We start from the raw sequence: 11,706 nt of genomic DNA on the forward strand, positions 1-11,706 counted from the left end.
ATGTCCCTTGACAGATGAATGGATAGAGAAAATGTGATACACAGGCACACACATGCACAGTGAAATATACTATTCAGTCTTAAAAAGAAGGAAATCCTGCCATTTGTGACAACATGAATGAACCTGGAGAACACTATGCTAAGTGAAATAAGCCAGACAAAGAAAGACAAATATAGTATCATCTTTCTTATATGTGGAATCTAAAAAGGAAAAAAAAACCCTCAAATTCATAGTAAAAAAAAAAAAAAAAAAGTAGAATAGTGGTTACCAGAGGCTGGGAGGTTGGGGGTAAGAGGGAGATATTGGCCAAAAGGCATAACTTTCTGGTTATAAGATGAATAAGTTTTGGATTCTTAAGGCATAGCATAGAGCTTAGTGATAGTAATAGTTAATAGTAATATATAGTATACTTGAAATTTTCTAAGAGAGTAAATCTCAAGTGTTCTTACCTCTGCACCAAAAATGGTGATAATCACATCAATTAATTTGACTATAGAATCATTTCAAAAAGTATACATATATTGAAACATCACCTTTTATATGTTAAATATACACATTTTTTTCTTTGTCAGAAATAAAAAAGAAATACTAAAAGGAAATTATGCATGCCAGAAAACAATGTAGTGATGTTATTAAAGAGATGAAAGGAAACATAAAAACTGTTGACTAAGAATTCTATACCCTGCAAAAATATCTTTCAATAATGAAGAAGAAACAAAGACTTTTTCAAGAAAAGAAGAACCAAGACATTTATTTGCATTTGAATTGCACTACAAAAATATTAAAGGAGAATCACAAGACAGAAGCAATATTTTAAACAATTTTCAGGGATCCCTGGGTGGCGCAGCGGTTTGGCGCCTGCCTTTGGCCCAGGGCGCGATCCTGGAGACCCGGGATCGAATCCCACGTCGGGCTTCCGATGCATGGAGCCTGCTTCTCCCTCTGCCTGTGTCTCTGCCCCTCTCTCTCTCTCTGTGACTATCATGAATAAATAAATAAAATCTTTAAAAAAAAAAAAAAAAAACAATTTTCAATCTGCTGAAATGTAAAAAAAGTTAAATATAAATTATTTTTTTTCTTGACTTAAAGGCCCTAAAACAGCCCTTTTTATAAGAAAAGAATTTCTTATAACAAGAAAACTATCAATAAAACAAACCACATATGCTATTGAATATATTAAATGTGGCAAGTATTACTGAAGAATTTTAAATTTTATTTAATTTTAATTTAAACTTAAATGCCTACATGTGGCTAGTGGCTACTTTCTTAGATTATGCAGATCTAAAAGATAATTTATTGTCTAATGCAAAAAGATTAGCAAAGCATCGTGTGCATAGCAGGTAGCAAAGTAAAATATGACAACACTAGCACAAATGGTTAGTGGAGAAATAGAAAATATAATGTTATTCTCAATTTTGCAGAAAAAAACCATAGAAATGTTTGTGTAGTTTCACTCATAATTGGCAACAACCTAAATATCCCTCAACTTGGGAATGAATAAACAAATTGTACATTTTTATTTACAGAATAGTATTTAGCAATAAAAAGAAGTGAACTACTGACACAAACAATAAGGATAAGCCTCCAATACAAGGTACTAAAAAAAAAAATCAATCTCAAAGTCCGCATATTATATGCTTACATTTGTATGACATTCTGGAAAAGATAAAATATATGTACAGAAAAGGATCTATAGTTGCTAGGGGTTGGGGATGGGGGATAATTTGAATACAAAGGCACATAAAACTATACTTTGAAAGTTAAACTTTACTGTACTTTAATCATACTTTCATTTAAAAAATGAAAAACCAGGGGCACCTGGGTGGCTCCGTGGTTGAGCATCTGCCTTCAGCCCAGGGTGTGATCCTGGAGACCCGGGATTGAGTCCTGCATCGGGCTCCCTGCATGGAGCCTGCTTCTCCCTCTGCCTGTGTGTCTGCCTTTCTCTCTCTCTGTGTCTCTCATGAGAAAATAAATAAAATCTTTTTTTAAAAAAAAAGCAAAACCAAAGGAGTAAGATTTATAAAATGGAATAATCATATTTTCATTTTAGTATGTATAATAAAATGCCTTTAGTGTCTTAAGATATGGCTCATTTCCAAAAGAAATAGTGATTATTCAAGGGCATTTTTTTTTTATGATAGTCACACAGAGACAGAGAGAGAGAGGCAGAGACATAGGCAGAGACATAGGCAGAGGGAGAAGCAGGCTCCATGCACCGGGAGCCTGACGTGGGACTCGATCCCAGGTCTCCAGGATGGCGCCCTGGGCCAAAGGCAGGCGCTAAACCGCTGCGCCACCCAGGGATCCCCAAGGGCATATTTTAAAATATTATTTTGCATCTTCAATAGAGTTATTCATCAATCCATTTAGACATCCCTTCTCTCACTGATTTTATCCCCTGTTCTCTGTACCCCTATATAGTGCCTTTATTTTCTCCAGTCTCTTCCCACTGCCCTGCACCTGCTCCAAGATGCTGCCTTTTTTTCAGCACTGGTGTCTCAGCTTCTGCCAGCTTTCCACGAGGAATGGCACAGACAAGAGAATCCCATACAGCCACATCAACCTTAAGGGGTCTTCTTTACCCAGGATGAAAATGCATGTACGGTACATTGGGCAGAAAAGAGTAACACACAAATCTAACAAGTAAAGGCTGAAGAACTCTCATATAAAGAAACCTCTTTGCCTTGCCTCAGTTTCCCATAAAGTCTTTCACTGAAATTTTTTTTCAGACAACTTTTTTTTTCCTTAAGAAACTGTGGCATACTATAGAAAATGCCTAAGTTCCATTCTTTTCATGAGTTATGTGAGGAAAGATAAAAACCTCCCACTGGCAAAAAACTTAAAATTAAAAAAAAATTTTTTTAATTTAAAAAGCTAGAAATTTGTCCCTTAGAGGTAGCATGTTTTTTTCCTTTACTCTAGGTACAAGTTCAGGAGAAAATGGTAAAGCAAGTAGAGCAGGAGGTGATAAAAGTTAATTCTCATGTTTTTCCCCTTAGGGAGCACCTACTCAATAATCTTATTAATGGGCTTTCGCTTTGTGCTAGCACTGAATAAAACAGATGCAGTCCTTTCCTTTAGGGAGATGACAATCCCATAGGAAGCATCAAAAGGGAAGGACGAATCAAAATTCCAAGGAGTATGTACTATGAAACATTGTCAATACCATAAGAAGAGGTCTTAGTTCTTCTGGAATATAAGCTGAGACCCAGGTAGAGCAGAAACCTGTAGCATAAGCATAGCCTTCTGCTCAGGTTTAGAGACCCATAGAAATAAGAGAGAAATCCTAAGCATCCAGGGGAACTAGGCGGAAGGAAGCCTAAGTTGTAGCATGGCTGTTCCACAGGGGCACTTCTGATATCCATTATATTATGTTATGTCATGTTATATTATAATAATAATATATAAGTATATTATTAATGTATTAATTTTAAAATGATATATTATTTTTTATTTATTAAAGCAGGTTCCTAGTCTGCTCAAGCTCCTATGACAAAAATATCATTGATTGTGATATTTATAAATATTTATATCTCATTGTTCTGAAGTCTGGGAGATTCAACAGCAAAGTGACTGTAGATTCAGTGTCTGGTGAATACCTGCTTCCCCATTTATAATCATTGTCTCCTTGCTGGGTCCCCACATGGCAGAAGGAGTGGAAGAACTCTCTGGGGTCTCTTTTATAAAGGCACTACTCCCATTCATGAGAGCTCCATCCTCATGACCTAACAACTTTCTAAAGGCCCTATCCCCAAATACCATCCCATTAGGAATTAGGTTACAATATGAGTTAGGAAGGGACACATGCCTTCAGTCTATAGCACAGGCTTAAAGCGACAGACAGTAGCAATGAATTTTTCAGAATTCTCGTAAATCCTATTTAAATCTAGAGGTCCTGCAAGGGCTGTGAAATGGAAAGAAAACATGGCTGGTCTATTATGGTCTCATCCAGATGAGGAACATACAATATGTGCACTGTTCCCTTTTGATATCCCCAACTCGACTCCTGCCACAACTCTCTAGACTTTGTCATCTTTTGAGATCTCAGCCCGTTGCTATCTGGATCTTACCTTTTTACCCTTCTCCCTGAAGTTTCTGTTGCTGGGGTCTTTATATCTTACTCTATGACAATTTTTTCTAACCATTGACAGTCTTTCTGAGGGAATTCCACATTCAGGTCACATCTGTATACTCATCTGTACTCAATAAAACTCAATGCCCCAGGAAACAGGTAGGGGATTCAGTCTCTCTCATGTTTAGAAATCTCATGATGTCTTTACTAACCTTCCTATGAACCTGGCCGGAAGTTCTTCTGCTAGTCTGCTGCCTTCAAAATATCCCACATGAGAATACAGAACAAAGTTGTTTTTTTTTTTTTAAATCTATATCCCTTAAGTATGAAAAGAAAATCTATAATGATATCCTCTTAACAAATCCATAATGGTGAGATGAATAGCTTCTTACTCCTTTTTTTACCTCTCAAAACTCTGATGTGTGTGTGAGTCTGTGTGTGTCTGTGTTGTCTGTGTGCATGCAAAGGAGGAAAAAATAAGAATGCCTTAAAAACATGTTTTGCCTGTTTACATTTCAGTACTTTTTGCTCTCTCACAGCTGGATGGTGCCTTTGGTAGCCCAGAAGTAAAAAATCTGTCCTCTCTGATCATAGGCCTTTGAGCTTACCACTCCCTCTGTAGCTAATTGAAGCCCCAAGAGGCCCCTAGAAATGAATGGGTGCAGGCACAGCAGAGAGGAACAAAATACACCAGAGCTTCAAGCGAATGAAAGAATGTATGTTACCAGTATGCTAAACTAGCCCAACTGGTGGAAGGCAATAATAAGGCAATTCAATTTTGCTTCCCCATTCTTCTTTAACTTTACTCAGTGGGAATAGTTTTGCTCCAGCAATGAAAAGTCTGGCATTTCCATATCTTTTGTAGTTACTTTTAAGAACTGTAAAGCCCCGAGATTATTTCAAGACACAAATCATAATCTCAAATTCCTCCTTAAAATACCCAATCTCATATATAATAAAGCTTCCAAACTCATTTAAAGTTGCAGTTACAGGACACCTGGATGGCTCAGCGGTTGAGTGTCTGTCTTTGGCTTAGGGCATGATCCTGCGGTAGCAGGATCAAGTTCCATATTGGGCTCCCTGCATGGAGCCTGCTTCTCCCTCTGCCTATTTCTCTGCCCCCTCTCTCTCTCTGTCTCTCATGAATAAATAAATAAATAAAATCTTTTAAAAGTAAGTAAATAAAGCTGTAGTTATTCCCTGCCTACAACTCAGGACAGCTGTAAGTGAGGGACAGATAGGCTTCTGCTCTATTCCTCAGTTCCTCCTTCCCCACTTCCAACTCTTCGGGGGTTATAGGCTGGAGGTGGTAGATTGGAAGACACCAGCTCATTACTCATCAAACCTATTTCTTCTTTCTGGGGCACCCCACTTCATCTAAGTTGGACTATGTGACTAGGTTTCCCTGATGGAATGTGAGTAGGAGAGATGGATCACCAGCAGTCTGCCATAATTAAAATAGAGTGTGTTAGGTGTACTTTCTGCATGCTTTCTTTCATTATCTCCTCGCTAGATCTAGAAAACCCAGTGGAGCACTCTGAAGCAGAGTCAATAAGTGAAAGCAGGTTCATTTTCTCAGTCACTAGATAGACGGCTGTCCAACTAACACTCAACTGAACTGTGGTAGAAATGAAAAATAAGCCATTATTGTACTAAACCACTTAATTTGGGGATCATTTATTATGGCAGCTAACACAACCAACCCTATTTAATACTAGGAGGGAGGAAAGATTTTTAAAAAGAAGGAATATCTATGCTTGGCTGGAACAAATATAGTGGATTTTAGAATATACCCTTGGGCATTGCCTTATACTTCTCACTAGCAATCTCTTAACTCAGATGATACATTATTCTTACTGATAATTTACTTCATCTACATCTTTTGGGAATCTGGGGGTTACATTTTTAGCTTTTCCTTTCTGATCCTAGCCTTAACATCAAAGATAACACCCATATAGACTCTATATCATGCATGACTCTCACTTGATCTACTGGCAACATTCACACAGATAAATGTATGCATTTAGAAAATTCATTTTTTCAATGGGAATTCATACATCTAATCAGAGTTGTTCAGTCTCTGGACTCAGTCTTTCTTCTATTTAGGGAAATTATATTGTTAGTCTTTAAATTATTGATTCTGTTAACCTTTCCAAAATAAAAGTCACTTTACCAGCAAAAATGACCTTATTCAGGAAAAACAGAGGATTACATTTTGGGACATGCAACTATGGTAAAACTATAAGGAAGTCCCACAATTTGGAACTTTTTTTGCATAAGCATGAGTCCAGAGTGATGACAACTTTTCCTTTGCTGAATTGCAGGGGCAGTATATTTCTCATAGGGGATACTATATATATCTTTCCCTCTTGGGGCCTGTAATTGATCAATTTTTTCTTGTTGACAATTCTTCTGTTGCGGTATGTAATTGATAGTTTTTCCTATAATTAATATTGAGTCGTATGGCTCACTCTTCTAGTCTCCTTTCTAGGCTCCCTATTCCATTTTAGTGAGGTTTCACTGTATTCATTTATATAATTCTGTGATATTCACTGTGGTCCTGTATTTGTGGAAATTCTAGCATATAGGTATCAAGATTCTTAGTTTCTCTTTTCTCATTTCACTTAATTATTCCTTTGAATTCTCAGGTAATTCCTCAAGTTAATTTACTAATCTCTTTGTTAGCAACATCCATTCTGTTCATTACGTGTGTTTTTGGTTAATTTCAGCCATAATATTTCATGCTAAACACTTTGATCCTTCATTTCCTCCTTTTATCATGGCAACATGGTCTCTCCTAATGCACCATCTCTTAAATTTTATTGAGAAAATGATTTTCAATTTTCTTGAAGGTTATGACAGTTTATTGCATTAATCCTGTCTTTTTGAGGGTCATTTGAATTCAGTCATACTGATCTCCTCCTTTCAACTGATAATTCTTCTCAGTCTGATGATAAATATTTTATTGTCTGATTATACACCTACCTCCAGATTATTGCCCTTAATCTAGTTTTAAAAAATGGGCCCAAAGCAAGCAGCTATTTCACTAGAAATATTATAATTAATTCCCAGAGCTGCCAAAGTCACACTAATTTTTCACATGAATAAAAGTTGTTTTAAAAAACCTAATTATGAATAAAGTGAATATTGAAGAGCAATTTCACCAGTCCCTGATTAAAATGCAATTGCAGTTCTTTAATTAGAAAAAATTAGGTAGGCCACACAAAATCATTCTCAGTAAAGTGCCTCTGAATTTTCCCACTAGAAAAGTACATCCAAAATGTATGTTTTCTCCAGTTATATATTAATGAAAAGACAACAAAAATATGCTCTACATCCCCTTCTCATAGTTCCTGTCTCTCTACCTCTTGTTTTCTCATTTTCAAAATGGTAATATTCTGAAACAGGCATCTTTTGCTTAGTCATGAATGGGGTGATGAGGCAGTGAGAGGAGATAGCAGGAAAAGTCCTTTTTCTTTAGATGATACAGAGGGCAAAATAGTACTTAACAATACTATATTGTGCACTTAAAAAAATTATTAAGAAGGTAATCTCATATTAAGTGTTTATATCACACACATACAGGGGCATGAGAAAACTTTTAGAGATGATAGATATGTTTATTACTTTCATTTGGTGATGGTTTCATGGGTGTTTATATATGTCCAAACTCATGAAATTATATATATTAAATATATACATTTTTATATATCAGTTATAACTGAGTAGAGCTGTGATAGATCGATAGATCAATGATAGGTAGACTTTTCAAAACTTTAAAAAAAATACCCAGGAAGAGGTAAGTCCTGAAACTCCTCTGTGATCCTGACTTTATCCTCTGAGTGCATGCCAGGCAGTGTTTGATTTGACTGATAAAGAGTTAGAGGAGGAGGAGAAGCAATTGAAGAGTAGGCTGTTTATTAGATGGAAGAGGCCAAGTATGAGTTACATAGCAAACAAAAATGTTAAGACATTTAAACCAGATTAAACCTAGTCAGCTGAGTTAAGTGGATCATATTGTGAGTGGCATAGTTCAACTTAAAATATTTATTCTTTATAATAGAAAAATGTTATGTATTAACTAGGAAAATGATAAACTATTTTAATGGATGCTATGATTGATATACTTTTATGTTAATTTCACTTGAAGACTAAAAGCATAAAGACTACATTCTTAATGGAAGGTAATCAAGGATTTTTCAATGAAGTAAACAAAAACACTTTTTGTGATTTTAATATCTGGCTGACAACAAAGATCTAAAATGATTAGGAGTTGGAGATTAAAGGAGAAGTTTATTTCCTTGGGGAGATGACCACACTTCTTCCCTCACATACAGAGGTTTGGAGCATACCTTCTCCTAACCTCAAACCTAGTGGGGATGGCTTCAACTACATCACTCAGAGTTTGAACTATGCACCAAGGATTTGGAAGTAGTGGGCTGGTTCCTGGATTGAGCCTGAGAAATGTAAAGGGTCAGGAATTATGACTGCACAGCTACTGTGGTGGTGGCATATTGGGAAAATCCTGAATTTCTAAATTTTACCCTGACAAAGTTGTTTTCTGTGAACTAGATGTGGGCCATCTACCCAAGAAAGCTAGCATCAGATTGTTCTAGTTCCTGTCTCAGAGTTCTACTTGGAAAGGTAGGAAAACTATGAAAGAAAGGGAATAAAGAAAGTTATCAGAAACCGGACAAAAATAAATAAATTCATTTACACCAAGAGGACTGTAGATGATGAGAGGGAGGGAAAGCTGACCTTATCAGTCAGGATAAACTAGAACAGTGGTTCTTACGTTAGGATGATTTCATCCCCCAGGGGATAGTGGGCAATCTCTGGAGACACTTTTGGACATTGCAACTTTGAGAGACAGGGAAGTGTGTGGGCAGTAGCTAGAGGCCAGAGGCTCTGGCAAACACCATACAATATACAGAACAGCCCCTTACAATAGAGAATTATCCAGAAAAATATTATTAGTTCCAAGGTTGAGAAACCCTGTGCTAGAGCATGCTAATTTAACAAACAATCCCCACATCTTAATGGCTTATAACACAATAATTTATTTCTTATTTTCACTATGTGTTAGCTGAAGATTGTCTATAGTGCTGCTCCATTGGACTTCATGGCAGCATCCAGCCTCTTTCTGGAATACCAGTCAACATGATAAAGCAAGAAGAAACATGTTTAACAATATACTGACTTTGAAACTTCTGAATTGATAAACATCTCCTCTATGTTTCATAACATTCTCCCCTATGTTCCAAAGCAAGTTTCCTTATCTATTGGTAACCTATTATTACTGTGTAACAAATTACTGCTTATTTATCTCATTTATTTATTTATTTGTTTGTTTGTTTATTTATTTATTTATTTATAGAGCATGCGGAGTGGCAGACAGAGAGAGAGATTGAATTTCAAAGAGGTCCTGCAGTCAGTGCAGAGCCCAATGTGGAGCTTAATCACACCACCCCGAGATCATGACATGAGCTGAAACCAAGAGTCAGATGCTTAATCAGCTGAGCCATCTGGGCACCCTAAATTACCCCAAAATTTAATGGCTTAAAAACAATACACACTTATTATATACTAGTTTTTATGGGCCAATACTCAGGTACTGCATAGTTGATTCCCTTCTTCAGGACCTCTTAAGAGCTGCAAAGTGTTAGGTAGAGCCACAGTCATCTCAAATATCAAATGGTACCAGGTCTGTTTTTGATCTTACTCAGTGGTTATGGGAAGAATTCAGTTCCTCATGGGCTATGGGGCTGAAGACCTCAGTTTCTTGCTGACTAAGGGCTAAAGATTGCCCTCAATTCCTTGCCAGATTTTCCTCTCCACCAGAACAAGCATGCATGAAGAGCCAAAGAAGGAACACCAGCAAAATAGAAGTTACAGTCTTCTATAACCTGATAATGGAAATGACATCATATCACTTTTCTATTCATTTCAAGCAAGTCACAAGATCGAGCCCACAGTCAAGGGGAGAGAATTACACAACACCACTTCAGTGTTTCTGAGTTCAACAGAGTGGGATGTTTAAATCCTCACAGGAAGGAGTACCACGTAGGGAAAACCTAAAATATTAAGTGCAGACTGATACGATCTGCCTTTCCAAACATTTTCCTCTTTTCTAATTCACCAGGCTCAAACTGGGGAAGGAGTGAAGTCCTACTTTTAGTTCATAGTTTTGAGTTTTAGATTATTACGTTGAACTGGATATATGAATTTCTGACTGAAAGAAAAAACAAAACTGTGTTTTATGAATCAGAGTAACCAGAGGAACTTATATCTCCTAAGAACAATCAGAAGGGTTATAGAATAACACAAGAATTTCACTCAGAAGAATGAAATGGTATAAACCAGCTCCACACAATAAATTTAAAGAGAAAATAGAAGACAAACATGAAGTTGCATCATATCCTCTGAGTCTATTTGTTTATTCCCTTACTCAGGAACTGTGTATTAATTACCTACAATGTGCCAGGCTTATCCTTGGCATGAGAACACCCAAATGATAAAACAGACAAAAACTCCTGTCCTCATAGAGCTGATGTCCAAATGGAAACGTTTGAGGAAGATGATAGACCCTAAAAGAAATAGTTTAGGTATATGGTATTTCAGTCATAAGTCATAAGTCATAAGTCTTACAGAGACTTAAGTCATAAGTCTTACAGAGATAAATAAAAAAGGGAAAGGGATGAAGAATGGTGAGATTTTCAGAAGTGAAGAAAGGCCATACTAAAAGAGATGAAACTATGACCCATGTGATTATCTAAAAAAAGGCCATTCAATGTAATGTTTATATAGTCTTCAAAGGAACTGTTTTGAACATGAGCATGAAACACTGTTAAGTCCAGCAAGCAAGAGACTTTTTCATTTAAAAACACATTTACAGTTTATTTGGAAGCATCGGTTGATATGGTTTTCATGAGCGGTTATATTGAATGCTAATTCCTTTTTGAATGCTAATTCTTACCTTGGCTTCAGGGCGTGTTGAGTTGGGGTCAGACTCTTACCTTTGAACCACACAGATGGTTGGAAACTAAATGTAAGATTTTTTCACTATTTATAACCGGAAGCATTAAGTTTTAAAAAGGGGAGGGCACATATTCCTTTTGTTGTTGTTGTTTTAACATGGCTCGTTTTCCTGTGAGGGTACCAGCTAAAAGTAGATAATCCAGTTGGTGGGTCTGTGGCACATTACTTTCCCCTCCTCACCCCTCTTACTCACTGTTGCTTGAAAACTCTTTAAGATTTCCACTAGTTGAATGATAGACTTTACAGTTTCTCCTAATGAGAACAGAAATTTTCTGTCTAAATTACCTGTGCTGTGACTTGATAGGGATTTGGGAAAAGGGGAGATTCTACACCCTATATAGCCCATACTCTTTTTCCTGAATGTGTTATATTGCTATATGAAAAGAGCTTGAAATGAAACAGATATGCCGTGTTATCCCCAACTACTTTTTGATCTCTGTCTCCATCTCTGTGAAGATTATAAAGAGATAAAGAGATAAATAGGCCAAATGTTAAAGTTTTCACTTTTTAGAGTGGCATAATATGTTTTTTTTTTTTTAAAACCTATTTGTACATTTAAATTTTCCTACTCTGGTCAAGCAGAGTTTTTTATA

At 36.5% G+C, this 11,706-nt stretch overlaps 1 long non-coding RNA gene across 18 annotated transcripts in view; it reads right to left on the reverse strand.

Annotated features, from left to right (window-relative positions):
- Positions 1-11,706, reverse strand: part of LOC144280721 (uncharacterized) — a 77,456-nt gene that overhangs the window by 39,357 nt on the left and 26,393 nt on the right. Inside the window, exon 10 of one of the 18 annotated variants that reach the window (XR_013349129.1) lies at positions 9,119-9,218. The exons of 16 other annotated variants lie outside the window; for them this stretch is intronic. This is a non-coding gene — a long non-coding RNA (uncharacterized LOC144280721). Of the gene's footprint in view, positions 1-9,118; positions 9,219-11,706 lie in introns of those variants that run through there. One more of the 18 variants, XR_013349133.1, reaches the window with a different exon arrangement.

Source organism: Canis aureus, chromosome 12 (genome assembly GCF_053574225.1).
Source record: "Canis aureus isolate CA01 chromosome 12, VMU_Caureus_v.1.0, whole genome shotgun sequence".
Classification (NCBI taxonomy): Eukaryota; Metazoa; Chordata; class Mammalia; order Carnivora; family Canidae; genus Canis; species Canis aureus.